We start from the raw sequence: 6,000 nt of genomic DNA on the forward strand, positions 1-6,000 counted from the left end.
TTAGGCTAGCTGTATGTACATATTGCATCATTATGCCTCGTTTGTAGGTATATTTGAGCACATTTAATATCCTTTACTTATGTCCTCTGTGTATTTAATTTATATTTGCATGTCTCATGACACATATGAATGTAATATTGGCTGCATTTCTGATAGTTGTTTGTGTGCCATGTTGTTCCAGACCACAGCAAACATTACCTAGCTTGCCAAAGATTGTGATAGATCCATAAGAATAAGACAGCCTGTCATTTCCTTTAATTGGACACACACATCTATACCTTTAGCATTTTTAAGTCAGTCATTTCCAGGAGTTATCTAACCCTCTGAGACACTTACTTAATGTGTTGCCTTCATTTTAACACTTACATAAGGCTTTTAACAGATTAGTTTTTTGTATTTTTGTTCCAATATGGCACTTTCGACACGTTGGGTTGCCAACCCCTGGTATATACAGTGTAATGTCAAAAACTAACTGTATGCTACCAAAGGGGGAAAAAAAACGGTCACCACAAGAAATTAAAATATATTTGTCTTGACAAGTTAAAATACATTTTGGAACCTTTCAGCACCACTTATTAAACCAGGGGTGTCAAACTCATGTTCATTGAGGGCCACATCGCAGTAATGGCTGCATTCAGAGGGGCCGTTTTTTTTCTAAATTAAATGGCATAATGCATGTGGCTAATAAACTGTGATTAATCATGATGAATCAAAATGCATATGCATTTGATTATTAGATTTTTTTAAATGTATAACTTGCTTTAAAATCATAAATAAAGGTGACAAGCAGATATTTAACTATTTGTTTTTATCAGACAAAAATAGTTTTGCAATACAGTATATAATAATAATAGAACTGGCATGATCAGATAATATTAAAGTATAAAATATGCATTTTTTTTCTGTCAAAATCAAAAGAACAAATGTATTTAGTAACAATTAAAAAAAAAGTATTTTATTGAAACCTATTTTTTCCAGGTTTTCGCGGGCCACATACAATGATGTGGTGGGCCTGGAGTTTGACACCTGTGGATTAAACAATATACAGCAGATGACTGTATGCATATGCCGCATTTTTTGGACTATAAGTCGCAGTTTTTTTCATAGCTTGGGGGTGGGACTTATATTCAGGAGTGACTTATGTGTGAAATTATTAACACATTACCGTAAAATATCAAATAGTATTGTTTAGCTCATTCAAGTAAGAGACTAGAACAGGGGTCGGCAACCCAAAATGTTGAAAGAGCCATATTGGACCAAAAATACAAAAACAAATCTGTCTGGAGCCGCAAAAAATTAAAAGCCATATTACATGTGTCATTAGATATAAATTGAATTAAGATGACTTAAAGGAAACTAAATGAGCTCAAATATAGCTACAAATGAGGCATAATGATGCACTATGTACATATCGCTAGCCTAAATAGCATGTTAGCATCGATTAGCTTGCAGTCATGCAGTGACCAAATATGTCTGATTAGCACTCCACACAAGTCAATAACATCAACAAAACTCACCTTTGTGCACTCATGCACAACGGTAAAAGTGTGGTGGACAAAATGAGACAGAAAAAGTGGCATAAAACACGTCCTAGAAAGTCGGAGAAAGTTATACATGTAAACAAACTATACGGTGAGTTCAAGGACCGCCAAAATAAGTAGGACAAAACGGCACTCGCCAAATACTCGAATCAGTGAAACATGTTTAATACAAACAGTGTGTTTTATAACAATTAGGGAGGTTTGTGTCATGTTTGTCCTCCTACAGAAACCATACTAAAACAAAAAAATAGATTTTTTTCCCCTCATCTTTTTCCATTCTTCATACATTTTTGAAAAATCTCCAGAGAGCCACTAGGGTGGCGCTAAAGAGCCGCATGCGGCTCTAGAGCCGCGGGTTGCCGACCCCCGGACTAGACGTATAAGATTTCATGGGATTTAGCGATTAGGAGTGACAGATTGTTTGGTAAACGTATAGCATGTTCTATATGTTATAGTTATTTGAATGACTCTTACCATAATATGTTACGTTAACATACCAGGCACGTTCTCAGTTGGTTATTTATGCCTCATATAACGTACACTTATTCAGCCTGTTGTTCACTATTCTTTATTTATTTTAAATTGCCTTTCAAATGTCTATTCTTGGTGTTGGCTTTTATCAAATACATTTCCCCCAAAAATGCGACTTATACTCCAGTGCGACTTATATATGTTTTTTTCCTTCTTTATTATGCATTTTCGGCCGGTGCGACTTATACTCCGGAGCGACTTATACTCCAAAAAATACGGTGTATATTTGAAACTTAATTTTGACCCTGTGTAAATTAGAGGCTATCAAAAGTACATGCAACACTTGTGGGCTCCATTCAAAGAAATCAACAGTATGTACAACTAGAAAAGGCCAGTCCTGAAGGAATTGCGTGTGAATGCTCCAATGCTGAACTTGAAGTGAAATGCTGACAGAATGTAGTATGAATGTAAGAATAGTTTGAATGTAGAAAAGGTTTAAATGTTGAAATCGTTTAAACGCTGACATGGTTTGAATGTTGAAGAGTTAGAATTTCTAGGAAAACCGGAATTTGGTTTGGAACTTGGGAAAGTGTTAGTTTGAATGCCCAGGATGAGTGGAATGTGTTGATGTTGGAATGGTTTGAATAGGTTGAAAAATGTGGGAATTAGGAAAATTGGGAAAATGTCCCATTTATTTCAATGGGAACTTCCTGGAAATTTTGGAATTTTAGGAAAAGCGACATTTTTTGGAAAATGAATGTCCTGAATGAGCTGAATTGGTTGGTGTTGGAATTGTTTAAATCAGGCAATAAATGTTGAAGTAGTAAATGGTATTAGAGAATTTCAGGAAAAGCGGGAATTTGGTTTGAAACTTGGGAAAGTGTTAGTTTGAATGTCCAGGATGAGTGGAATGTGTTAATGTTGGAATGGTTTGAATAGGTTGAAAAATGTGGGAATTGTGCAACTTGGGAAAATGTCTCATTCATTTCAATGGGAACTTCCTGGAAATGTGGGAATTTAAGGAAAAGTGAGATTTTTTGGAAAATGAATGTCCTGAATGTGCTGAATTGGTTGGTGTTGGAATTGTTTAAATCGGACAATAAATGTTGAAGTAGTAAATGGTATTAGAGAATTTCAGGAAAAACGGGATTTTTTTGGAAAATGGTAAAAAACTTGAATGGCCTGAATGAGTTGAAATGGTTGGTTTTGGAATTTTTCAAATCGGTTGAGAAATGTTGAAGTAGTAACATGTTGAATTGAAAAATGGTGTTATGGAATTCCTGGAATTTCGGGAATACCGGGAATTTTTCCAGTTCAAAAAACAACTTTTTTTTTTTTGTCCTGATTAAGAGGAATGCTTTGACAGTTGATGGTTGAAAAATGTGGAAGGAGTAGTCTCCAGAAAAAAAGGGTGAAAATAGGGCTTTGGAAAACCAGGAATTTTGGAAAGTCCTGGAATTTTTTGGAACTTGGAAAAAAGGGAAGTTAGAATTATCTGGAAGGTGAAATGTGTTGAAGGTGGAATGCTTTGATTTGGTTGATGTAAATGGTGGACGTTTGAAAAATGGCCAATTCATTTTGAATGGGAAAAATGTCCCGGAAAACCTGGGATTCTGGGAAATGTGGGAATTTTTGGGAATTTGTCAAGGGAAAGCCCGCAATTCCCGAATAGGCTGAACAGTTTGAAGTTGGAACGATTTAAATCGGGTGAGAAAAGTGGAAGGTAGAGTGCGCCAAAATCTGGAGAAGAAGAATAATAATAAATAAAAATACAAACCCCGTTTCCATATGAGTTGGGAAGTTGTGTTAGATGTAAATATAAACGGAATACAATGATTTGCAAATCCTTTTCAAGCCATATTCAATTGAATGCACTACAAAGACAACATATTTGATGTTCAAACTCATAAACCTTACCTTTTTTTTTTTGCAAATAATAATTAACTTAGAATTTCATGGCTCCAACACGTGCCAAAGTAGTTGGGAAAGGGCATGTCCACCACTGTGTTACATGGCCTTTCCTTTTAACAACACTCAGTAAAGGTTTGGGAACTGAGGAGACACATTTTTGAAGCTTTTCAGGTGGAATTCTTTCCCATTCTTGCTTGATGTACAGCTTAAGTTGTTCAACAGTCCGGGGGTCTCCGTTGTGGTATTTTAGGCTTCATAATGTGCCACACATTTTCAATGGGAGACAGGTCTGGACTACAGGCAGGCCAGTCTAGTACCCGCACTCTTTTACTATGAAGCCACGTTGATGTAACACGTGGCTTGGCATTGTCTTGCTGAAATAAGCAGGGGCGTCCATGGTAACGTTGCTTGGATGGCAACATACGTTGCTCCAAAACCTGTATGTACCTTTCAGCATTAATGGCACCTTCACAGATGTGTAAGTTACCCATGTCTTGGGCACTAATACACCCCCATACCATCACAGATGCTGGTTTTTCAACTTTGCGCCTATAACAATCCGGATGGTTCTTTTCCTCTTTGGTCCGGAGGACACGACGTCCACAGTTTCCAAAAACAATTTGAAATGTGGACTCGTCAGACCACAGAACACTTTTCCACTTTGTATCAGTCCATCTTAGATGAGCTCAGGCCCAGCGAAGCCGACGGCATTTCTGGGTGTTGTTGATAAACGGTTTTTGCCTTGCATAGGAGAGTTCTAACTTGCACTTATAGATGTAGCGACCAACTGTAGTTACTGACAGTGGGTTTCTGAAGTGTTCCTGAGCCCATGTGGTGATATCCTTTACACACTGATGTCACTTGTTGATGCAGTACAGCCTGAGGGATGGAAGGTCACGGGCTTAGCTGCTTACGTGCAGTGATTTCTCCAGATTCTCTGAACCCTTTGATGATATTACGGAGCGTAGATGGTGAAATCCCTAAATTCCTAGCAATAGCTGGCTGAGAAAGGTTTTTCTTAAACTGTTCAACAATGTGCTCACGCATTTGTTGACAAAGTGGTGACCCTCGCCCCATCCTTGTTTCATGGAATCTACTTTGATACCCAATCATGGCACCCACCTGTTCCCAATTTGCCTTTTCACCTGTGGGATGTTCCTAATAAGTGTTTGATGAGCATTCCTCAACTTTATCAGTATTTATTGCCACCTTTCCCGACTTCTTTGTCACGTGTTGCTGGCATCAAATTCTAAAGTTAATGATTATTTGCAACAACAAAAAAAGGTTTATCAGTTTGAACATCAAATATGTTGTCTTTGCAGCATATTCAACTGAATATGGCTTGAAAATGATTTGCAAATCATTGTATTCCGTTGATATTTACATCTAACACAATTTCCCAACCCATATGGAAACGGGGTTTCACACAATAATAATAAGTTGAATAATAAATAGATGAATTTTGGTGTAGAAAATGATTACACATCTGCTAACACACAAACCAACAACTAACTGTTGTGCTTTCCTATTACACCAATTCATCAACATTGGGCAGTAAAAAAAAAGAATTACTGTACTCTGGAGAAAACACAGGTGGAAAACATCTGGACGGGCAAAGAAACAATCATCTCGTAAAACAAGTAACAAGACACAAAAGTGACAGCGAACGAGTGGAACGAATGAGAGGGGAGCAAACCGCAACACGCACGAGGCGTTGGAAGACACCAGGAAACAATCAATCCAAACCGGGGGAAGTCCACACAAAGTCTGAACATCACAAAGTGAATAGTCCTAAAAAGGACAAAGTGTGTTAAACCTTGCAAGGCTCATTACCTTATTAGCAACTAATGGCCCTTTTAGTGACCCCATGGCCAACTTTAGTGATGACACCTTCACTGTTAAACTACCAGTAAGAAGGCACATTCTGGCCACATCTGTCAAACAGATATCCTGGCTGCATTTGAACACACACACACACACACCTACACCCACACACACACACTTTCCTTAACCTTAATTCAACTTGATGGCGGTGTGCAGGCCAGAAACAAAGAAATCCAATCCGCGAGTAACGTGA

General features: G+C 37.8%; 1 protein-coding gene across 1 annotated transcript in view; it reads right to left on the reverse strand.

Annotated features, from left to right (window-relative positions):
• The window catches only part of LOC133641805 (voltage-dependent calcium channel subunit alpha-2/delta-1-like), a 421,610-nt gene that overhangs the window by 30,359 nt on the left and 385,251 nt on the right, over positions 1-6,000 (reverse strand). The window lies entirely within an intron of this gene.

This window comes from Entelurus aequoreus, linkage group LG24 (assembly GCF_033978785.1).
Source record: "Entelurus aequoreus isolate RoL-2023_Sb linkage group LG24, RoL_Eaeq_v1.1, whole genome shotgun sequence".
Classification (NCBI taxonomy): Eukaryota; Metazoa; Chordata; class Actinopteri; order Syngnathiformes; family Syngnathidae; genus Entelurus; species Entelurus aequoreus.